General features: G+C 43.1%; 1 protein-coding gene and 1 long non-coding RNA gene across 2 annotated transcripts in view; one reads left to right on the top strand and one right to left on the bottom strand.

Moving 5' to 3' along the window:
- Positions 1 to 5,385, top strand: part of LOC131419046 (uncharacterized) — a 319,591-nt gene extending 314,206 nt beyond the window's left edge. Inside the window, exon 4 of the long non-coding RNA XR_009223130.1 lies at positions 5,354 to 5,385. This is a non-coding gene — a long non-coding RNA (uncharacterized LOC131419046). The remainder of the gene's footprint in view (positions 1 to 5,353) is intronic.
- PDZRN3 (PDZ domain containing ring finger 3) overlaps positions 1 to 25,558 on the bottom strand; it is a 230,744-nt gene that overhangs the window by 75,472 nt on the left and 129,714 nt on the right. The gene's annotated exons all lie outside the window — the stretch shown is intronic.

Here is a 25,558-nt window from a genome sequence, read left to right as displayed (position 1 = left end):
TAGTAAGCTTTCTTAATTTATAAGAACAAAGAAACAAATTAACAATGCTTCTTTTCATCCAGGAGATGAATTTAACACAGCTTGTCTGTGGACTAGGCATGCATATAGGGATTCGTGTTATATTTACTATTACTCATTATAATTTGTGTCACTGGTCTCAGAATGAATCAATCAACAGAGACCAGCACTGGGTCTTGTCCAATCATGTTAGGAAATGGTTGAAAATCTAAACCCTATAATTTATTTCAGTGAAAATGGTCAGGCTTGAAAAGAGCTAACCATTTATCAGGCCTATGCTATGTGTGTATGTTTTTATTTTTAGCATTTAACAGTCATTCTTAGCCAATTTGGCACATAATTCAGGAAGCTGTATAAACTGAGGAGCGGTAGTATGAATTTGGAGACCCCAGAAATCTTAAAAGAAATCCTTTGGACACTTCTCCCCAATTAACTGAATAAACACCAGAAAGACCTGTGTTAGTGGAACCCTTTTCATAAATATATGAGGTGTTGATTTTCATGTTTATGTTAAAAACAGGTAGTCTGCTTCATTCATCTGTTTAGACTCCATCCCCCCACCTGCACCCCTCAACCATATAGTTCTCATGATAATCTGAACGTGAAACCCAAAACTTTTCTCGTAGATTATTGATTTGCTCTTTCACAGAGAGATCTGGAGACAATATTAAGTCATTTGGATGGTTCTGTGGCCAGTGGATGCATCATATCACAGACATGTCACACATGCCTGAAAAAGTACATGTCACAGCAACTGCCAAGTCATCCAGAGCCCGAGGTTCCCCAAGGACAGAGGTTCAGCCGTGGCGCGGCCAGAGAAAGGGCCATGACTCACTCTGGCAGGGCCAGGGCCTGGACAGAGTTGTCTTTAATTGCCTGGTTGTCATCTCTGAGATACTCTTGGGTGACACTGTGGCTAGAGTAATGAAGAAAATAAATACACAGAATCCCATATATTCCAGGATCCTGAAATGCTCTATTTATTTGCTCAATATTCATTAACGAGGAAAAAAATTAGAGTTCATCTTTCACGTTTCACATCGATACCATATATCATTTTTCCTTGAGCGTAAATTGGGATATGTGTTCTTTCAATTATGTAAAAAGCAAGGTGTCAAACAGATTATGCATTTGCAACAATGCTGTTCTTCATGCTCACGGTTTTGATTGTGAAGGTCTCTGGTTGAAAGGCAAGGGTAATCAACTCAGAACAATCTGAATAGTAATTTTGCTCTAGAGGTGTAAAATCATAATTTCATCACTAAAGTGTTATATAGCTTGCAAACCTTGAAAAAGTAACTTGATGCCATTTAAGGTCTAGAATTTGTCTTCCTATGGTATAATGTAGCAAGAAGTCTACAAGCATTTTAGTTTGGGTATAATGGCATGTCAGGAGAAAACCAAGCCTCCAGACTGGGCCTCCTGATCGCTCTGCACGTCCCGTCAGAGGGCCTCGCCCCATTCTCTCCATTAACAACAGCAGCGGCCGCAGCCATTTCTTAGGCGGCCACCACCAGATACCAGGTACCACGCTAAGCACTTTGCACACATTGTCATGTTTAATTTTTTTCAACACCCTTTTGCCATACGCATTAGTGGTCACACTTTTACACATGAGAACGAGAAGTTCAGAGGGACTAAGTATTATGCCCCAAATCAGGATTCACACCCGTGTCTGTCTTGCTTCCAAGCTGTGCTCGTGACTACCAAAATATACCATCGCCCTTAGTGGCTCTGCTTGTTCTGCGACTACTCACTGTTGGGGCTACCGCTGATGGAAAAGAAAAGGCAAAGAGCCATGCGAGGATAAAGTTTTAGCCTTGCAAGGAAGGTCTGCATACACACGAGGAGAGAAGATAAGCTTCAGAAAGAAGTGGTTGCCTTCTTGAGCGAGCAGTGGCAGAACTCCTGCTCTCCTGGGGCTCACCGCATCGTGACCTCAAGCAGGGCCCACCCTTACTCTGTCAGACTCGGGGAGGAAAGATCTAGCAAAATCAAGAAGCAGACAGCTGAGACCCTCAGACAGAAGAGGCTGATTCATGACACAGTATTTGGAAGCTGCCTGGTTTCTCGGTGTCAACAGGATTTTGCCCCTAAGACAACCCAAGACACCAGCAGCACAAGGAGCCAGTTTATCATTCGCTGGATGCTACCTATTACAGATATTCCTCATTATTTGGAAACTCCCTATAAATATTTACTATAAGAGGATTTATAACTTAGAAAAGGGCATCTCTTTTTTTATTTGGAACCCAGATTCTGCTCCGTTAGGTTTTTGGATACCCTTGATCCCAGTTTCATTGTTAAGTACCTCTAGGCTGATTAACAGTAATGTAATGAGTCTTAATTACATTGGAATAGAGTATGCATGCTCTCCCTCCCAGGCTAGAACAGAAGCGCTCACAGGCAGCAATGGTGTAGTATCCACTGCTTTACCCTCAGAGCCCACCCAGGTGCCCGGATATGTGCTAGGCACTCACTAAATATTTCATGAATGATGAAGCGTACCCTCTTTTGTGCTTTTTAGGTTTTTGCATTTTGTATCTCATCCTCTCCTCTCTTCTTTTTCTATAGATTTCCCCTCCTTCATCTCAGATCAATCATCCTCTTTCTACAACAAATCACCTTCCTTAGGCTCGGTGGTAGAGAATGTGGTCTGAACATCCACTGAGTCACCTGTTTCCAGGCTGCAGAATTAGAGTAAGGAATTTGGAAAATAAAACCCAAAATGAAACAAAACAAAATATCCCTTGCTAATTTTTTTAAGGAAAACCTCCGAAGGGACCAAAATTGATGAGCAAGACGAGACCACCATACAATGATGAAGCGAACTGGTCTGAGAATCAGAAAACGGCTACTGGGAAGTCACGGTTATTATTGTACGTTATTTGTGTTTAGTGCCAGAGAAATGATTTTCTTTTTTAATATCTCTCTGCCAATAAAATTAAGAACTTAGTGTAGGATCCAAATTCTCCTCCAAGGAGTCAGCTTAAAAAAATTTACTAGTTCTACTGCCACAGGGATTTATGGTTTCTTTTTTAATAGTTACAGGCTGATATCCCATAAGTTTCTTTGGTCACTAGGTAGATTCCTTTATCTTTCTTTTGAAACACACACTGAACATTTTAAGCAAATTCTGGCCCTCCAATTGATTGAATGTTACATCAAGGAATAAATTGTAGAATAGCTTTGGAATATGTCTCCAAAACAAGAAGAACTTAAAATAAAAACAGATACTGAAGACTGTATTTTCCTGATTGTCAGTCGAGCTGATTATGCTTTATTCTAAAGCGTTGTCTATCAGGCAAGAAAGGAAAAGGCAATTGGGGGCTCTCTCCTTGCACAGCCCGATGTCTGGGAATATAACACCAGTTTATTCACAGCAGGAGTCTGCTGTAATTGGCAGTTCCATTTTCCCCTACTAGAGGGTAATTCTCTAGTGAAGAAAACACAATGTTAACAAGATTTTACAAATTTGACATATGGTATCCTATCTGAAATGACCAACAAAAGTTCCTTCTCTCCCCAAGCAAACAGTTATCGCTGAATAGGACTACAGGAGAGTGTGATAAAAGGAGGTAAGGGCCCCTGGAGTTCTTGTAAGGGGCCTGTAAATCTGTGATCATAAGAAAAAGCCAATTAGTAACAACAAAAGGTAAGACACTCAGGGTGGATGCGTCTTGGAGAGTTGGTAATGAAATGACAACAAAACCTCACCTAGAACACCAGGCTTTATTAATGACATCTGATCATGCCTAGGGCATTCAAGGTGAGGATTCAGACCCAGGAGAGAATCCTGAGTGAGTCCATTAAGTTGGGGGTGGGGCTGCTCCACAGTGTGAGTGAAAGGGGGAGTCCTAAAAGATGCACAGGACCTAGAAATGGTTCTGGGCTTATCTCTATCTTCTCCCTAAACACACGGAAACTCTAGAATGAATTTTTAGTGACCTTCAAATTGCTTTGATGTGAATTCAAAAACTTCACTTGTTTAAAACCATACACCCCCAATAAGGTCTCTGGATTCTGTTTTAACAAAGGAACGGAAGAAAGCATATTTAGTACATAAAAAAACTAGGCAGAAATGTATGTAGACTTTCTAGGAAAAGAAAAACAAGGATTTTTTTCCCCTTTCCTCTCGAGCATGTTAAGTGACGCATCATTTCATTCTTTCTTGGTAAGGCATTGGGTCGATTCTAAAGAGGGGCAAAAATGGGTCCCTAGGAATTTATCTTGGCTTTTCTGCTAAGATATCCACAGTTTATTGTCTACAGCCATAATCCAGAGACTATTGCCAGACCCCATCTAATGTTCCCTCTGATCCCAGCTGCAGAGACAGTGCACGGACTGGAGATTCATTTTAAGGTTGGTGATCTCACGGGATTACACGAAGGGATTAACGAGCAGCTTCTAACCACCAGGTACTCGCAGTAAAGGAAGAGAGTCAGGTCAAGCCCTAATTTTCATGGAGAATTAAACTGCCTTTTGTTACCACCTGGTGACACATAATTGAAGAGCAACTAGAAGCTGCCCAGGTGAAGGAAAGAAGGATGGTAGAGCCACTCTTTTGTTTCAGTGCACTCGATGGCACAGACACTCCAAATGCTCCAGGAACAATCTTTGTTTCTCCACTGAGACCGTTTGGTTATTCACTGTTCCTGCCCATTTCTTCTTTGCTGCCTGGATGTTCTACAGTGGCAATTCTCAGTAGCACCTCAGCTGTTTCTAAGGAGTACGGGGACAGGCTTTGAATGAATGCTGAAGCACAGAACAAGAAAGTGTTGCTTTCTCAACCCTCTTGCTATCCCCCAGATTATGAAAACGGGAGAGTCTCAGTTTGGTGCTGATATATCTTGCACCTCACTAATATCTACTAATCTCAAAGGGAAAGAAGGACATCTGAGTGGACCACAGACAGCAGAACCCAGCAAGTATCTAATAATAGGCTCTTTTCATTTTTACGGTTATTCCTTCTTTTATGACAAACATTACTGATTTTCCATTTCCAGAAGTTAGAGAAAATTTCCATTTAAAATATAGTTACTCACACTAAGTGAAATAAGCTAGTCACAAAAAGACAAATATTGTATGATTCCACTTATACGAGGTCCCTAGAGTAGTCAAATTCATACAAGCACAAAGTAGTATGGTGATTGCCAAGGGCTGGGGAGGGAGGGAATGGAGAGTCGTCTAATGACTACAGTTTTCAGTTTCGCAGGATGAAAAAGTTCTGGAGATTGGTTGCACAAACAATGTGAATATATTTAACACTACAGAACTGTACAAGAAAAAATGGGTAAATGGTAAATTTTATGTTTTGTGTATTTTATTTCAACAGGAAGAAAAGGAAGACAGAGGTAGAAGAAGATGGGACTATGGAATAGAGACACCAACGTTGCTGGCTCTGAAGATGGAAGAAGGGGCCATAAGCCAAGGAATGCAGTGGGCCTTTAGAAGTGGATTCTCCTTAGAGCCTCCAGAAAGGAACGCAGCCCTGCTGACACCTTGATTATAACCCAGTAGGACACATTTCAGACTTCTGACTTCCAGAACTCTAAGATAATAAATTTGTGTTGTTTTAAGTGCCTCTTCTCTCCCCCTCACCCTGAAAAATAGTCACACGGTTTTTTAAATTTGAGTCAATTAAAACTACTTGGAAAGGAAGGTGAAGAGGTACATGTCTATGGGAAACTGAAGATGGCGTATGAATGCCTGATGTTTGGCAAACACATATCCTATCTTCTGGGCTGTAAAAGGCAAACCAAGTTTTCCAAGATTTACTACATATAAGAGGCATTGTGACCACAGGGATAGACTGAAAACAGGTGTCCAACACACTTTACATACAACTCAACCGAAGGCAGTGGTCTTTAATTAATAAAAACCCGCCCAAACTCTTTCATTGTATTGATCGATGCAAATCTGAACCAGGAATTAAGTTGGGGATCTGGAGGTAGCAATCCTAGATTTAATGTTGGCTCTGCCACTTACCAGCTGCATAACTGGGGCTTGTCACCTAATCTCAGAGCCTTAGTCTCTACAACTGTAAAATGGAAAAATCAGCACTTCCCTCAAAAGAGCTGCTGTGAGAATTAAATAAGAAGATGCATGTCAACTTTTGGCTGAGGCCTGATTCCTAGGATTATTATTACTAGGCATTCTGATTCTACCAAATATCTATTTTCTTTCTAGAAAAAAAAAAATGGATTCAGCACTTAAATATAAATTAAATCTGAGCAACTTCAGCTATCAGTCTTTCGACAGTTTGAAGGTCACATTATTTGGAGTCATGGTGACCTCGGATTCCTCCACCACGCGAGAGCAGGCGTGCTCTTGGGGACTGCTCTACAACTGGGTGGGCACCGAGTGCAATTCATAGTGCTGTGTGCTCGCTCACTGTGCAATCGCCCTGAATCCTACGTGGGGGCCAGCCCAAAAGCTTTAGCCACTTAATGTTTAAAGCCGGGCCTGAGTGCCAGGTTTGTCCATGGCTGTCACTTGTCAGCAACACAATACCCCAGGGATATGTATTCATCAAATCCTTATTGACTTAAGCTGCAGGGTTTTTTTTTTTTCCTTTCATAACATTAGAAAATATTGCTTCTGATTTAAATAGTTTTCTTTGCAGGATGGAAATAAAAAACAAAATGCTATTTACCCGGCATCCACTTTCTGATTGGATGCATTGATTGAAGGTGAGCACTTACTCATGAAAATATCTTGGGACCTTAAAGCAGGGCTTCTCAACCTCGGCATTACTGACATCTTGTGCTGGAAAATTCTATGCTGGAGGGGCTGTCCCGTGCTTTGCAGGTCGTTGAGCAGCACCTCTGGCCTCTACATACTAGAATGCCAGTAGCACCCCTACCCTCAGCTGTGACAACCAAAAATGTCTCCAGACATTGCCAAATGTCCCCTGGTGGCAAAATCCCCTCCAGTTGAGAACCACTGCATTGGAGGATGAGCACTTTGAGATTGCTAACTGTGGCTGTTTGCTAAAAAATAATTAAAATATTTAACATAGGAAGATTCATAGCTACAGCCACCAATTGTGAATAATTTAAAAGAAGCATTTTTATACTTTTAATAGTGTCTAGCAAGCCAATAAACATAAATTAAATGCAATAATGAGTAAAAATGCTTTGTAAACTGTAAAGTATGGTGTTAACGATTATTAAAATTATAGCAGCGTGTTCTAGGACTATACAAAGGATGGGCTGCTTGAGGAACTAATTTTTTATTAAGCCGTGCTATGTGCTAAGCACTTTGCTCATACCATCTCATTTGAGCTTCATCCTCTGATTTTATGGATGAGGGAACAAAGGCTCAGGAAAGCTAAGTGACACGATCAAGGTCATTCAGCAGTAACAGGACCAAGGTCACTCAGCCAATAAGAGGTGGTAGCAGGATCCGGATCTAGGTCTGTAGCTCTCCTATCCCACCCACTGCCTGCCATAGGCTGTGGATGCCATTTTGGAATGGGAAGGAGATACTCTTGCGCTCTTTGACAAACCCTTCTGGAAACAATGGCACACAAATCTAGAGAAGCCAGCCGGGGTTGGAGTGAAATCTACAACCTGGAGCTGAAGCCATCTGAACTAGTTAACTTGGGCCTAAATTCAGGGACCCAAGACCCATTGAGCCAATCATTGAAACCAACCAATCACAAACTGACATTTTTAGGGGCGATTGTTAGAACTTACTATTCTTTCTTTTCCCCTTAACATCCAGAAAATTAAATATCAATGAGAAACACGTTCCAAATTGACCTAGATCACAAGAAGAAAGAATTTAGATTCTGTTTTGTAATTTTTAAACTTAGTATCTATAATGGGTTGAAACGTGTCCGCTAAAAAGATGCTGAAGTCCTAATCCCCAGCCTCAGAATGTGACTAGGTGGGCCCTAATCCAATATGACTGGTGTCCTTATAAAAAGGGGAAATTTGGACACAGAGGGAAGGTGATGTGAAGAGACACAAGGGGAATGCCATGTGAAGACACAGAATTGGATTCATGCATCTACAAGCCAAGGAACACTAAAGACTACAAACCACCAGAAGCTACAAAGAGGCAAAGAAGGATTCCTCTATAGCTTTCAGAGGGAACATGGCCCTGCCAACACCCTGATTTTTGACTTCCAGCCTCCAGAACTTCGAGACAACAAATTTCTCTTTTTCAAGTCACTCAGTTTGTAATTTGTTATGGCAGCCCTAGGAAACTTACACAGTATCTATGTTTCACAAATTAATCTATAAGTGGATCTGGGGAAGTACATATGGTGTGTTTTCAGAGGGTTCTAGAATACTGTATTTGTATGAAGGTAAAGCAGACCAAGTTTTCTGAGGTGGCTTGTTAAATGAGTTGTGCCCACCATATGCATGTTTTTGGCCCACTGCCACACACAGGGCCCTCACCATGCCAACTGGCAGCTGGGCCCCAGTCAGCCTTCCTCACTGGATTAACTCTCAAAGAGGGCTGGGACTCCCTTGCTGTCTGTCACTGGATTCTCCCCGCTTTTTGACTTCTGTCTGCATTGTCAAGGTGTGTCTTTTCTAGGTCCCAGGCAAAATGGCTCCTGGCTTCAGCCTCTACGGTTTGGAATGCTTATTCATACCACTTCTCATGGATTTGGAAAAATAACCTTAGATTAAAATTTCTATTGTATGACAGCTATATAAATAGGTTCAGAGAAAAAGGAAGGCTATTTAATAACACCGAAACACAAGTGGCATGAATGTTCACACCCACTTGGAATGTGGGCAAAGACAGAGTTAAGTTAGTGGGCTACAGGGGAAAAAGAAGAAAACCAAGAACTGTTCTCAGAATTTTTCAAACTGAAGTGTAAGGGTGATCTACTACTGTTTTTAAGATATGCTGTAGAGCAAAACCTAAGTGAAAAGTTAACAAGTTCACACGTGGCATTAGTGAAGCAATGCAGAAAACAATACGGCTCATCTCTTTGGTGAGCTAGGCCGGTGATGTTATTTAATTACTTCAATTCTGGCTTTGTTGGAGCTGCCAGGGCTGGATTTGTTTATGGGTGTCCTTTCCTTCAAATCTGCCTGCAGGGGCTCACTCAGGTCATTTGTCAGGGGCTAAACAGCCGGAGGCCAAGAGCAGATATTTACTTACAGAATCTTCAGACTGTTTTAACCAGGCCTTTGGGATTTGGCCACTGACCACTCTGTGGCAGGAGCCTCCGGGACACCTTGCGCTGGGTGTTTCTTTTAATTGACTAACCTCGATGTCGCTGTTCCAAACTGCTGTAACCCATACATGCCCCTGGTCTGAGGCTTCTAATGACCTTTCTCTGGCCCTCAACACATATGGCTGAGACAATGCAAACACCATTTGGAAGATGAGTAAATTCAATAACTCAATTACGGCTGCACCAAAGCACCATTTATCAAACTCGGACCACAGCACTTCGTCTCTCTTAGCCCTCTGTTTTTCCACGGCCAGGCATTTGGAAAAAGTCACTAATCAATTTAGGAATGATTAAATTGGAATTTGTAACACTTCCCATTATTAAACCTTCAATCTTCATTATGGCAACTTAATGATTACATCATGGCTGAGGAAAACAAATTACGGGTAGCTGGCCTCGCTCAGAAAGCTGAAGTAGCAAGTAAATTGTCAAAAACAGCAGAAGTCTGATACATGTAGCTCTGCAAATGATTGTTTGATGTGTACAAAGGAACACCAAATTACTACTCACTTTAGATAAAAATATGCATTAAACTCGACATAATATGTTGGCCTTTACTGCATTCTTGCTCCTTTTCTATAGACTGAGATGACTAACCTGGAGTCAAGGGATGAGAGCTGGGAACCTCTTAAGATTGTATGCCAGCCTGGATGTGTGCACATGAGCTTTATTCCAGGAAGAAAGTCCAAAGACCTTATCAGATCCTTAAAGGGGTACGTGAATACTGATGAACCCTATTTAGTAAGAGAAGGCATGTTCTACAACTTTCTGCTATTACTTTCTTCCTTTGCCCTTAGCTTTTCTCAAACTCCAGTATTAGTTCTCTAACCAAAAACTCATTTGCAGAAAATGTTTTTCTCATTGTTTTAATGATATGGCCAATGTTTTATGCAGGTTCTCTGCAAATTCTACCATTAACCATATCCTCAATGTTAGCCAGCGAAGATTTGGCAAGGCTACCTCTCTGACTTTAGGTATTGACATTCTGATGGATTCTAATTACGGGCAGCTAAGAGAGTGAAAGAGTGCGCAGTTCAAGGAGGTGGGAGGATTATTAGTGGCAAAGAGAAAAAAAAACAGGAATTGGAGATCTATACGCCCACTTAAACACTGTAGAAACTTACAGAGTAGATATCGACAACAATGATGATGATAAAAATAAGAGAGTTTATCAAGAGTAAGATGACGTACTAAACACGTCCATTAAAATTCAATCTTCACTATAACCATTGAAGTTAGTATTATTTTCCTCATTTTACAGATGAAGAAATGGAGGCTCAGAGAAGTTAAGCAACTTGCCTGACTGTGGTAGCCAGCCTCCAGGGGCCCAGTGGGCCCTGTCTGGTATTCACAGTCTTGGATAATGTACCAGGGCCGGTCAGTGTGACCAACAGTAAAAAGCAGAGGTGGCTTTGTGTCCCTGCTGAGATTAGGGTATAAAGACACTAAGGCTTCCACCGTAGGCCCTCTCTTTCTCTTTTGGGGTCACCTGCTCTCCAGGAAGCCCACTGTAACGTCACGAGCAGATCCATGTGGTAAGGAACTGAGGCCTCTTGCCAATAATCACAAGAGTGTTCTCCGAGGTGGCACCTCCAGCCCCAGGCAAGCCTCAGACATCTGCTGCCCCAGTCAACAAGCTGACTGTCGCCTTGGGAGAGACCCTGCACCAGAGCCACTCAGACCTAAGCCACTCCAGCTTCCTGACATTCAGAAACTGAGTGACAAAATAAACGTTGCTGTTTTAAGCTACTAGGTTTTGGAGTAATTTGTTATGTAGCAATAGATAACTAATATACTAGTCACACATCTACTAAGTAGTAGAACTTGGATTTAAACCCAAACCTGCCTGGATCTAGAGTTTATGTTCTTAACCACCATGCTAAGCTGTCTCCTCAATGTTTATAAATCACTCCTTTATGCACCTAGTACCTCTTTTAAGGGAAAAATACTTTACTTCTGCTCCCACTGCCCACCTTGGTGGGCACTTTTAGAATTAGCTATGGTCTTCCCCAGCTTGCCAATCACCAAAGAAAATGGTCAAAGGCAACATGGCTCATCATCCAGACAGCTGGGAGAAATCCCAGTGCTTAGCAGGTGTGTCTCCCCTGTTTCTATCAGCTTCAGAAGATTATTTGATACACGCAGGATTTCTAAAGCAGACTGCTATCCACGGCGGTCAGTGGGAAAATGTAATCACATCTCATAATTACCTTATTTATGAAAAAAAGTCGAGTAGATTAAACTCACCAAGTACCATCTTCCATCATGGGGATTACAGATTAGAGTTAAATATTGCATAATAAGGTCATCCTCTTGTGTTCCATCTTCATTTAAAAATTGACTTGGTAAGAAAAATGGCTACGTTAAAACACTGCGGGTTCATAATTTCCTTGCAACCCAAACTTCATTTGTGGTGAGAGCGCGGAGCAAATGCTACTATTATGGTGACGGTGTACACTTTTAAGATCAGAGAATAGAGAGGCATTAAACAAAAGAGAGCCAGCGGGAGACCCATCCATTTCAGGCCCTGGGAAAGGTCCCTCTTGCCAAGTGAAGGGGGAAAAATGAGCCGTAGGGCATTAGGAAAGGAGCAAGCTGTGAAATGAACCAAGGGGTAGATGGTGCGGTTCATGACCCTGCAGCCTCATAACACAGTCCTTCAGCCACGGGGTCGCTAATGAAGGCCGACGCCTGGAAATTAATGGAGTGGTACGGGGAGCTGGGGTGAAAATGGGAGCATGGCGATTTTTCCAGTCCTCTCTGCTCAAAGAGTCAGGGCAGAATGGTTATTAAAGCTCCCAGCACTTTGATAAGTTAATATTTCACCATTATATTATTAGAATGAGCAAGCCCAGGCATCAAGTATCCAGGCATCTTCTTTTTGAAAAACAGAGGGGATCACCAGCCCTAGAAAGAAGAAAGGGAATAAAGACATGCTCATCCGATTCCAAGCTCTGATGTTCTGATGAGGCAAGAGCCTTCATTTTCTTTTGTTTTAATTCAAAAGGCCCCTTTAGCCAAGTGGACCCTGTGAAAATCCTCCACTGAGAGCTCACACCCTCATCACATCCTTCCAAAAGCCTCGCAAATGGATATTTACAGCAAGAACGAAATACCAACGTGCTGACTTACGAAAGGCGATTTGTTCCATCTGTGAATTGAGACCTGAAACCTTTCTGCTTTGATGTTAGCTGTCATTTTTCTCCCACAAATGAAATGAATAATTCCTCCTCATGGCAGTCAATTTCAAATTCACAGGGATGTCCCCCTCTCTGAACCCATTATATTTTGTTGCATAAAACCCATCTCATAAAATAAACCTCTCAAAGTTGTAAATTAAAAAATAAACATTCTTGAGAAAATGTCAAACGCAGGCCTGAGAGAAAGGCCAAAAAGTCCATTTAAGGGAATATTGCAGTGAATCCGTCCCCAGAAAATTGGGGGGAAACACTCAGACTGGTGATTGAATATAAATTCAGTGCCTTCAGCCAGTTTGTAACGAAATGAACCTTTAGCTGGGAGTTGCTATATACTTCTAGAACTGACTGTAAGATGAGCTGTGTCTGCAGTGGAAGGAGATCAAAAAATATGTACCAGAATATTAAAATAAAAGGTAGGATGCACAAATGGCAGAGGGGCAAACACAAGCATTTGGTACCATCTCGGTGTATGCAAATAAAAAGTCATGGAACATACTCCCCACACACACATGGGCGTTGCACTTAACCTACAAAATGAACCCACATACTGACTGCTTAGGCAGGTAGGCATTCGGCGGCAAATCCTTAATTCCAGGCAAGTTTTCCTAGGGTCTCTGGTGAGCTTTCCACCTTCGTGGTTTGGGATGTGACTCAACATACTTAGAGATACAGTACACAAGTATCACTGTGGCAGTCAGCCTCCAAGATGCCCCAGTGACCCCCCTTCTCCAGGTATTCACACCCTTGTGGAGTCCCCTCTCACATCACGCCAGAGTGGTTCTGTGTGACTAACGGGATGTGGCAGAAGTGATGGTATGTTACTTCCAAGATGAGGTTATAGAAAACACCACAGTCTCCATCTTTTGCTTATTTCCCCGTCCCCTCCTTTCTGATCATTTGCTCCGGGGGAAGCCGGTTGGCATGTCTTCAGCCGCCCTTTGGAGAGGCCCACTGGTACTGGGCCCACGTGGTACTGGGTCCAGGAACTGAGGCCTCCTGACAATAGCCAGCGAAGAGTGGAAGGCTTGCCACCAGCCCTGCGAGTGAACCACTGTCGAAATGGACCCTCAGTTGAGCCTTCAGATGACCACAGTCTTGGTCAACAGCTTGACTGCAACCTCATGCGAGACAGACCGTTGAACCAGAACCACCTGGCTAAGCTTCCCCCAGATTCTGGACCCGCAAAAACTGTGGGAGGAGATAAGTTTTTGTTTTTTTAAAGTGCTAAATTGTGGGGCAATTTGATATCCAGCAGTTATAATAGATAGCTAATACAACCATCCTTGACACCACGTATTTATTGAGTTCTTATAATGTACCAGTGTGCGAAATGTTTTTCATAAACTATCTCACTTAAAAATACATCACATCCTATTATGAAGGTCCTATTTTATTATTCCCAGTTGCACTTCATGGGGTTGCAGTGAAGATTAAGTGACATGTAAAGCACTAAAAACAGTGCCTGGCACCTGGTAAGCACTTACTAACTGTTAGCTATCAAGATGATTATTATTTCCATTAGACAGAGGAGGAAACCAAGGCTCAGCAAAAGAAAATGCCTTGCTCTAGGCCACACAGCTGGGAAGCAGCAAACACAGTTAGATTCCAGAATGCCTCTGGTTCCAAGGCCCATGTTTGTTTTTGTTTTGTGGTGAGGAAGATTAGCCCTGAGCTAACATCTGTTGCCAATCCTCCTCTTCTTGCTGAGGAAGATTGGCCCTGGGCTAACATCCGCACCCATCTTCCTTCACTTTATATGGAACGCCTGCCACAGCATGGCTTGATAAGCAGTGCGCAGGTCCACGCCCGGGATCCAAACCCGTGAACCCTGGGCCGCCAAAGCAGAGTGCACGAACTTAACCACTACGCCACTGGGCCAGCCCCCCAAGGCCCATGTTCTTAACCCAGGATGTCTCCTCTGACAGAGCGCTCTTCAATATACAAAATAAAACACACACTAAAAGCAAAGGTAAATAATTCCTCGATTGTCCACAGTTCTAGATTAACCATGGTCTTGGATTATGCACATTAAAATCCTCTGTGTGGGCTGCTGACTGAGCCAACAGTATTTCCTAATGCTCCAAAAGTGTTCTCAAACATTCAAAAATAATGAAAGCAAGGACTCACTAATCCCAAAAAAACCTGTAACAAATCAAGATTTTTATTTGGTGTAAAAATTTACTGACTACCAATGACATTTAGAGAATAAAACTGGCGAAATGCTGTCCTGAGTCACTAATCATGGTTATCTTTAAGACAAAATCAAAGCACAGAAGGGTGAACGTGCTTTACTCTGGCCAAATCCTGAACCTGCAGGGAAACTGTAACTTCAGAGTTTCTGTTACTGGGTTCAGTAGCAGTTGCAGAATTTTGAACAGTGAAAGAGAGGTCCAGCCCTCTGACTGATGTTGCCTTTTTTCTGCAGTGCATCTCAGGTGGGGTTACAATCGCTATAAGATTAACAGGGATTAACAGAAACTGCACGCTGATATTGTTTTAAAAAACCCATTTCGACCAAGTCTTATAGAATTGATAAATCAACATACAGCTTTTACCTTTGGAGCAGAACCTCTGGTTCTAAATAATTCACCTCTGAATGAACGTCTGTTCACTACTGAGACTTACTTATCATGAGCGCTCATGGGATGGGAAAAGAAGAAAAGTGGCCTAAATCCTATTCTACTTTCAAGAATTCTCTGCTCCTTTGAGCTCACGCAGCTTGAAAAACGCCCTGGCTTTTTAAGATCTCATTTCTTCATGACACTATCATCATATATCAAAGTAACTTCAAATAAAACTGCCACTCAGAGCATCCATGCTCTTTTGGCCCCCAAGGAGGAAAAGTTAAATTCCTTCTGTTTTTCAGTGTTTTCAAATTGTGAAGGGAGCAATTAGCAGAACCCAACCCGGAGTGCCTCTCCTTCGAGCAGGGGCTCCTTTCTGCCGGCATACACTTCCCCACATTGACCCAGTGATCTCCATTTCCACTGTTACGCCATTGCTTGGCCACATCCAACAACTCGCCAAGAACACCAAGGGGGAGTCATCCACCAGCCTGCTGTAGCCCCAGGCAGGCACCTGTTGGAATTGCTCAAACACGAGATCCACGTGTGGGCTGAGCTTGACAAGGTGATCACCATTTGTGTAGCCACCAAGAAGTGCTTCGAAATGGTGTCTGTAATGAGAGCTTTGATAAAAGGGACCCGGGCCTTTCTCTTTCCCCTTCTCTTTCCTCAATCAGCATAACCAGGTGGATGGAGCAACCCAAAGCAACCCCTCCTGTCCCCCTGTCTCCCCTCCTGTCCCTTGCCCCAGCCCATGCTCCCGATTCATTATGTGGGAAGCTCAACTCAGCCTTCACAAATGTTGTGGGCTCTCACATATTCGCTAACAAAGAGCCGTGATTCCTACATGGCTGTGCGTGGTGTTATTTGGCAAAGCTGGAGCGACAGACTGAGTGGGAGGGGTAGATGATGGGAGGAGGAGGAGGAAATTAGGTTAGGTGCGAGGGACAGTGTAGTGCACTGGAATACAATTTCCAATATAGATGCCGGCACCAGGTGTTCCAATAAGCCCTTTTGTTTGTAATTTGATTTTATTGGGGGCAATCCAATTACGGAGAAGTTCAAACCACCATTCTTAGGGTAAGACCTGAAGCCAGGGTCTAACTATTAATAACTCTATTAATACTCCTCCTCACCAGACAAACCGCATCTGCCCTTGGCTGTTGTGACTGCCTGCCAGAGAAGTCCCTGATCCTAAACCACTGCGGCATGAAGGCCAGCCTGAGGTCTGGCACGGCTGAAGCCGCTGTTGTCAAAACTGTGGCCAACAGGCCATAAAGTCCGGAAGAGTTCAAACCTCTCAGAGGCCGGCACCTCGCGAGCCCTTTGTAGTCTGGTCTTCACTGCTGCCAAGAGCCCCATCGAACCTCCGTATTCTGCCTCTGCTGAACGGGTGTCAGTCCAAGATGCAGGCAAGCAGGCTCAGACCTTTGGTCCTCCGCACACGCGGGGCTCTGCTTGGAAAGGCTTCCCCATCTTAGTCTGACTTCTCTGTCTAGCTCTCTTCTAAACCACGCTGAAGGCCTACTCCGCTCTATTCTTTCCTGGATATTGTCTCTACTCAGCTCTTCAAGTCTGACCTAGAAAGCTCTCCCCTGACCCCCTCCCTGCCCTGTTAGCCACAGTCCTTGCTTGCTGCTGTAACAGCGCTCGGTTCATTGAGAAGAAGGGCTGATGTTTCCACCTCTCCCTCCCCACTACACTGTGTGAGCCTTTCGAGTGGGGACTTTCCCTTCATCAAGTTGCATCCCCAGCACAACTATACAACCAGATGATGGATCAGCCTAAAGAAATACTGTCCTCCTCCACGCCCTCACTCTCAATTCAGTATGTCTACGGTGGCTGCTGCCCCTGGACACACTGCTTTCTTAACCACATGCTCCACAACATCTTCTCTCCAGCACAAGAAGAGGACCAGCAGCTTCTGTATTTTCTTGGGGTTACTGACTGCTTATTTGCACGCACCATCTCATTTATTTCTAACATTCCTGTGAATTAGGTACTCATATTCTTAATTTATAGCTAGGGAATTAGGGTCTGGGTAAGTGACTTGCCCAACATCATGACAGCCTAGTCAATGGAAGGGTTGGGATTTGGCCCCAGTCTGTCCTGACCCTGAAACCTGTGCTCTTCACCACTATGCACACAGATTGCTCATTCTTACAGGGCTTCTCACGTGGATTCTGAATCCTCTGACATAAGCACTACGTACGGTGACTAGATGCGCCAGAAGGTAAACGGGTCACAGTGCCCATCCAGGAGTGTGGTCACTTTGGAGAATAACCTTCTCCTCTCATCTTAAAATAACAAAGAATAGAGATAACAGAATTAACTAAACTTAATAAAAAGGTTTGACGATAGGAGTCTATCTCCTACAAGACAAAGAGCTGGACACAAGGGCGCCCACTGAGCTCATAAGCAGCACATTGCCTATCTTTTTCCTTACTCTACAAAAAATAGGATAAAATATTCAAATTTATGAACAGGTTGTTCATAAAATTTAGTGTAATTTTAAAAATATAAGAGACATCAGAGATTATCCAATCCACCTCCTTTATTTTATAGAGGAGCAGAGAAAGGCCCAAGAAGAATGAAAAAGACTTGACCCAAACCACAAAGCTAGCTGGCAGTAGTGTCAGGACTACACACAGGTGTTCTGAATTCCAGCCATGTTCTTTCTATTATCCAAGCATGGCAAATCGTTTTCAACATTAATGGTATCTTTGATTGATTGGTAGTGGCTGCCTGGAGTGACATACTGAGAGTACTCTGAAGCCACGGGTGGGCTCTGAGAATAAGAAGGCAATGATTGATTAGTCATGCCTGGGGCAGGTATGGGATGAGAGCATGGAAAAGTAAGTTGCTCCCTTCTTAAGTTCATTTTTCACAGAAATGTGTCTATTTAATTGCAGTGAATTCATAATTTATCTCAAGAGCAATTATATTAACACCATCACAAGTCTAGTTCGTTAGATTGTTACAATTCTGTTTCTAAGAGAAAACACATTTTGATTTTGCGACACAGAACTCCAGAACCCTAGACCCATCCTTAGAGGGAAGCCCTCAGGAAGAGAGATGAGGCTGGAACTCATTGGAGATGAATCCACTCGAGAATCTCAACTCTTCATTCTCTCAAAAAAAAAAAAAAAAAAAACAGTGGACTACTTTAGATGGACACACCCTCTGCTACTTGGCCACAGTGGCCTTCACTCAGCTAGGCTGTGTTAGAAGGCCAAATCACACTTTACTACCTGGCTCCTTAAAGCATTGGAGGCTTTTTTTTTTTTCTTTAAACATCTCGAACAGTCTTCAACTCTATTTTTAAAAAACATCAGGCACCCCAAAGTAGCCATGGAATATACTAAGAGAAGGTTCTTGTCTATTATGGGAGTCTCCTGAGTAAGCTTAAGTACTTAAGACCCTGCAAGGAGTGGGGCAGTGCCCTAGGATATCCACAGGGCTGGTCTGGGACAACAATAAAAGTAAAGGACCCTGGGTTGCCACAAGACACCATTACCTAGAAATATAGCATTGAAGGGGTGAACTTACACCGTTTCTGAGGTCAGACCACATCCTGTCCTTCTGCAGGGCAGATTCAGAAGCTATCCTACACGCCCTGGGTCAATCCAAAGTAAGCGCCACTCTCCAACTGTCCTCATTACCCATGCATGATTTTTCTTTGGATACCACAAGGCTTAGGGAATTGCTATTGATGATTCTTATTTTATAGTAAATCAAATTCTTGTGCGTTAGACAACAGAAGAGCACAAACATGCATGCCTTGCCTTCACTTCATAATCCAGAGTAGAGATGAAACTTGCTCTCTACTTCAGAGGAGGTCAACTAAACAAGAAAAGATGACTGTGATTGTCACAGAGATCCTAGGCATCCAAGTGGCTGATCAAAGCACACAGAAGGGACAATGTCACCAAGAAAAATCTACCAGCATTAAGGGAAGAGCTGCATTTTCAAGAAGGCCATAAGCCACCAAGATGCTCCTTCTTGAACTCACTCTCTCCCATTTGTAAAGTCAACATAACGAAGATTTGAGAAAGAGCAGTTAACACAAAGCATTTCAGCTGGACGCACTTTTGCCATCAGGATGGTCTGTCAACCATGCATTCACAGGACTGTCGGTCGTCCCGGGGAAGAAATGTGCCCCGTTCACAAATGCTGAAGTGTTTACAGAGGAGGAAAAATTTATTTTTTAGTTCCAGATGCTACCATATAAGCTATCATATGCTATTTCAAGTTTCCTGTCACTCTCTCTTGTCTGGGTAATGTGGCTGCCGTGTAATTAAGCCAATATACATGGGCCTATTCTTTAAAAGGCAAATCTGGAGGTGAGATAAGTTAATTGCATATGTTATAAAGTGAGGTCAGTAATCTGGCTGATGATGTTATTCACAACATAGCGTTATAGAAGAACAATGCAGAAGGACTTAGGATGAAGCCACATATAACCTGTGTCTACTTGGAGCCTGCTTTCTCGGAACAGTGGCTTAATCAAGAATTTGGTGGAAAAGTTGACCGTGAATAGTATCTGTGAACTATGACCTGCTTATGCTTCAGAGTTTGTAGTGAAACACCCTCTGCTTTTGCTTTTCTCTGATTTGTTTTCAGAGGACGGACAGAAAGTCAATTCTCTTAGTCCCTTTTCTAGAAATGAAAAGTGCAACTCCATCAATTAAAAGACGAGTTGTATTTAACTGACAAGGCTAGGAAGGGTCTCCCAGATAGAGGCGACAGTGGATGCAAAGGCATCAAAGGGGGACATTCCCGGGCATATTTGGGACACGGGATGGCTAGTGTGTAAAGTTTGGGTGAGAGCAGACTAGAGAGGTAAGTGGGGGCGGGGAGAGGCTTGGAAGGGCACTGGAGGCCAGTTACTGGAACTATACGGCAGGCAGTAGAACTTTTTTCATAGGGAAAAGATATATTAGATCAGGGTTCTAGAAAAATTTTAACGCTTAGAGGTAGTAAAAGGAAAGGACTGGAGAGAGGAGAAAACAGAGGGGAGGTAGGAAATAAGGAAGGAGATCTAACAGTTCTGGCAAAGGTGACGGGGTGGAGGAGTTTGGGCTGGACATGCAGAGGAGGGAATGGATATGAAAGGGAATATGACCTTAGAACTGCAGGAATCGACAGCTGGGTCAGCAAGGAGAGTCCCGGACATCTCCAAGGTTTCTAACTTGAGCAACTGAGTGGATGATGATGATGTTAAGAAAGACTGGGAAGGTGAGGAGGAAGGAGAGCAGGAGGAGTCCGGACTCACGCCTTAGGTTTGAGGTACCTTCACATTTGAGCAGAGATGTCCCAGAGATAGGTGGAAATACGGATCTGGATTCTGGAGAGAGGCATGTTGATTTGCGAGTTATAAGTCATGACTGGCTGGAGCATTCCCGAGAGAGGTGAGGTCAGAGGATCATTTCCCAGTGAAGGGGAGTCGTTGGTCAAATGCCCCACAGGACCCAGGTGAGAACTGACAGTACTTGCTGGATATGATGGCAGAAAGGTCCTACAATGCCCTTGGCCAGAAGAGCTTCTGCAGAGAGCTGGGGGAAGAAGCCAGACTGTGACTCAGAAAGTCAGAAAAGAAAGCAAGGATTGCTCTTTGAAGATGACTAGTATTAAATGTGTGTGTGTGTGTGTGTGTGAGAGAGAGAGAGAGAGAGAAATGAGGCAGTACCTTCAAAAGGGAGAAGGTGTGGCCTTGGAAAAGAGTGAAATTTAGAGCCTTGCTACGCAAAGTATGGTCTATAGACCAGCAGCAGCAGCCATGGGGTTGTTAGAAATGCAGAATACCAGGCCCCTCTCCTGAGTAAATGAATTGGAATCTGCAGCTTTGCAAGATCCTCAGCTGATTTGTTTGCACATTAAAGTCTGAGAAGCTGCTATAAAGGAGGCTTGGGCTTCCTTTGTGAGCAGAATGGGAGGCACCAGAAAGAGGGAGAGCAAATGTTTCCGTAGAGGAAGTGAGATAAGATTAAAATAGGAGTGAATTTAACTTTAAAATGAAGGCAGAAGGGGCATATATTCTAACCTTTCTTCCTTTTCCCAATTTCCAACAAATCTACATGGGTTTTTTTGTGTGTGTGTGAGGAAGATCAGCCCTGAGCTAACATCCATGCCAATCCTCCTCTTTTTGCTGAGGAAGACTGGCCCTGGGCTAACATCCGTGCCCATCTTCCTCCACTTTATATGGGAGGCTGCCACAGCATGGCCGGACAAGCAATGCGTCGTGCGCACCCCAGATCCGAACCCGGGCCACCAGCAGCGGAGTGCGTGCACTTAACCGCTACACCACGTGGCTGGCCCCTCTACATGGTTTTTTTTAAGTAAGCTTTCTATGGTTCTCAGTTCTCTGACTTGTAAAACAAGGATAAGGAAGAATTATTTAATAATTAATTGTTAACAGCAACACCATCCTTGTGGAATAAAAAATACTTTCCCCAAACTCTATTTCTTTGCAGAATGAGACCCTTACAGAATTTGAATCAATGATAGATGGATTTTTCAGTGGTTCAGATATTGCTCCTAACTCAGATTCTTCATGGTAGGAGAAGTTTTCCTACCACTATTTGGCCACTAAACATCTGGCAGCTTCCAAGTCAAATACAGTTTGACTGCATCACAAAGAATTAAGCTCTAATTTTAGGATAGGTAGTAGTATTTTAATCTTCCAACAACTTCCTGAATGAGATATTTGTCAAGTCCAAACTTACTGGTAGCAGGAAATGTTCGTTTCAAACTATACGAGGATGAAAAATGGGTTTTTTAATGCAGGCACTCAAAGAAATGTAGCTAGCGTGCAAAGGATGACAATTAAATAAGTTAAGTCAATTTCAGGGAAACCGGCAAGTAATCTGATATGTGTTAACCTATCTATCTCCACTTGTAATGTTCAGCAAGAAATTTGGAAAAACTTACAGGCAAGGCAAGGATGATAAAAACCTATAATTACAACCAAAAGGCGGCCCGTGTAGCATCTCTATCAAGTAATTAACAACATGTCTGGCAATGATTGCACGTGACTCACTGTTTCCAATTCCTTTAAGTGAATTTTAAAGCTATTACCAATGCCCTTGCCAACACACACCAGGGGATGCAGCTGAGCAGCTTCTGTGCAAAAAAACTTTATCTTCATCAGAGGAAGGTAAGTGGGTCAAGCTGACAGGACGCTGGGAAACAGCACACTACAAGGACAGACGTGTGTGGTGAGGGAAACAGAAAACTAATAAGCACATTACCAGACTGTAGGGTCTGGGAGATGCTGGTGGCTGGGAATATGGCCTGCTTTTAGGTCAACAGCTTGAATCTGACTCCGATGGGCAATAACACCAAATTCTATGGCCTGTGTGAAGGCCCATGGATGCGAGGGGTGGGATTACCATCCAGACAGAAATATACAGCTGGGAATTTCCATGGTTTTAGAGCCAGCAGGGCACTCGCAGACTGCAGAGGAGCATGAGATAGAAAGGAAAAGGTTCAGTTGGTTCAATCGGTGTGATACGATTTTTTGTGTGTGTGTGTGAGGGTGATCAGCCCTGAGCTAACATCCATGCCAATCCTCCTCTTTTTGCTGAGGAAGACCGGCCCTGAGCTAACATCTGTTGCCAATCCTCCTCCTTTTTTTTCCCCCAAAGCCCCACTAGATACTTGTATGTCATAGCTGCACATCCTTCTAGTTGCTGTATGTGGGACGAGGCCCCAGCATGGCCAGACAAGCGGTGCGTCGATCTGAACCCGCGCTGCCAGTAGCGGAGCACGCACACTTAACCACTAAGCCACGGGGCCGGCCCCAAAATCGGTATGATTTTTAAAAAACTGAAAACTACCTCATGAAATCAACCAACAAAAACAGCCATACATTTCCTTAGTGGTTACAGAGTTTCTGTTTGGGGTAACGAAAACATTGTGGAAATAGATAGTGATGATGATTGTTCAATATTGTGAATATAAAATGGTTAGAATGGCAAATGTTAAGTTATGTATATTTTGCCACAATAAGAAAGAAAAAGCCCTACATTTAATTTATCCAGTCCATGCAAGTTTCCTCAGCGTAGCACTGGCCAAGCTGGGAGGCAGAACTGAATTTTTTGATTATTTGTGAAGCTGCCAGCAGCAGACTGGCACAGATAACATCTAAACTTTACCATCAGATGTGTCAAAGGTCAGATATTTATTTCATATCAAAGTAAATATTTTGAAGGTACTGGAATGATATGAATAAATCAACCTAAGAAACAGCTTTAAACCTGTGGTCTATTATAAGGTAATAAGGTGTCTTATGTAGTTAAAATGTCTTTGCTCCAAAGTTGATGCCTAGTGTATTTTATACTATTCCCCCTCGCCACCAATAAACTGGTTAAAACATATAAATATTCAAAATTTCTCTTCTACGTGGGAATCAAATGGATTTTCATAACAAATATAATAAAAAATTCCACAATATTGACTTTGAAAAGAGAGGGACATATATGTTCACTTGCTGTACTGTTTTTCAATAACGCCAACATCTCTAAGTTTACAGAGATGTTTCCTAAGTGACAGTTTCAAGTTTTGAAATTCAAGGCACTTTTTCGAAAAAAAACTTTTTTTTTTACTGAATTTAAGTGGCATTTAATTCTGGGTCGTATTATGAGAAGGTCATGTTCTGGGTGCCGGCCCCGTGGCTTAGCGGTTAAGTGTGCGCGCTCCGCTACTGGCGGCCCGGGTTTGGACCCCGGGCGCGCACCGACACAACTGCTTCTCCGGCCATGCTGAGGCCGCGTCCCACATACAGCAACTAGAAGGATGTGCAGCTATGACATACAACTATCTACTGGGGCTTTGAGGGGGGAGGAGAAAAAAAAAAAAAAAAGGAGGAGGATTGGCAATAGATGTTAGCTCAGAGCCGGTCTTCCTCACACACACAAAAAAAGATCATTTTCTTCTCTAAAAAGAAGATAATGATTGTTTACCACTGGAAAAATATCACCAATACAATAAGTACTTAAATAATAAAATGGAGCAGAGGAACCTAAATGGTAATTTTATACATTCACTCTGTGCAACTCCCAGGAGAAGGCTGTCTTCCCTTTCTGTGTTTTGAGAGGCGGAGGCAGGCTAATCCGTCCATTATAACACACAAGACGAAGACGTCACAATTACCTGATCCCAGCTAATTACTGCTGAGACTGTCTGGGCCACCTCAGAGCTCTCCTCTCTTACGACACCCAAGCTTTCTTCTCTGGATGGAAAGAAAACTATCTTTTTTGCAAATTCAGAACAAATGTGCCCCCATTAAATAGCCAAAACATTCACAATCTTGAATTTCTGCAAGTGTCTAAAAATGGCTCTTGTTTAAGCTGAATAATTTCTGTACAGCTATTTGAGGCAAGTGCAGAAAGTCTAGGACCCATCTTACCTCCCCAACGATCTCTTGCTCACCGCCAGAACTAGGGCCCTTTACAGCTCACCACTTACAGCGCTCACTTTCGAGGCCAATTCACAACAGGGCAAGGCCTCCCAGAAACATCGCCTAATGAGAAGCCCAGAAAGTGTTTTCTTATCTCAGAGCAGTGTGCAGAAAAAAACACATCATACACCTACTGTAGGACTGATTTCCCCCAATTTTAGATAAGCTCTTTTCGGTAAGGTCGTGATGGAGGCATTAGGTTTTTATATTTAATGGGGGCAAATGGAAGGCGGGCAGCGTGGTTTGATTTTAGATTAATTGTCAACACATACGCCAGTACAGGTCCTCTAGCAACTAAACGAAATCCCCCTTTGAAGGAAACAAACTAAAATCTATGTTTTTCTCTTAAATCTCTTTGGGGTGAAACAGCTGAGCCTTTTAGGCAGTAATTAACTCAAGAGAGTGAGGTGTACAAAGACACAGGTACCATTTAAGGAAAAGAGGGCTATGAGGAACAAAACTTATCTTTTCTCCAAATAGCTCTATCCATCTTTCCCACCTTCTCCCACACTGCTCTCCTTGCCACTCCCCAAGCCGCAGCCACAACACATGCTTTCAGTTTCTCTGACAAGCCAAGCTCTTTCTGGCTTCAGGGCCTTTGCACACGCTGTTTTCTCTGCCTAGAACAAACTTCTTCCCAACTCTTCCCTTGGCTGCCACCTTCTCATAGTTTGGGTCTTTGTTTAAACAACCTGTTATCCAAGAGGCCACCTGCCTACCATCTCTAAAAGTCTGTCACCTTCTTAGTCTTTCTTTGCCCTGGCCTCTTTCTTCTTTCTTACCTTAGTAGAAATAATATTCATTGGAGGTGTGGAGGTGTCTTCCTGACTATCTTTCTCTTTTTAACCTGTAGGGCTGGCTTCATGCACTCAGATGGGCCCCATGCTCGGGGCTTAATGCTGTGCAGTCACTGTCTTGAAATTCTCCATAACTTTATCTTTGAATGAGCGTTTTGTAAGTGAAATCTGATGGGACAGTGGCGCATGTGCTGCAGGCTTGGAGACTCGGCTCACACTAGTCCCCTGGGCTCTGCTGGCCTCCTCCTCCCTGCCTCTGCTAATGACCTCCATCCTTGGTGGGAACTGGGCAAGGGCAAGGCTGGAGTCAGGTG

This window comes from Diceros bicornis, chromosome 2 (assembly GCF_020826845.1).
Source record: "Diceros bicornis minor isolate mBicDic1 chromosome 2, mDicBic1.mat.cur, whole genome shotgun sequence".
NCBI classification, from domain to species: Eukaryota; Metazoa; Chordata; class Mammalia; order Perissodactyla; family Rhinocerotidae; genus Diceros; species Diceros bicornis.
This window is presented reverse-complemented; position numbering and strand designations above follow the sequence as displayed.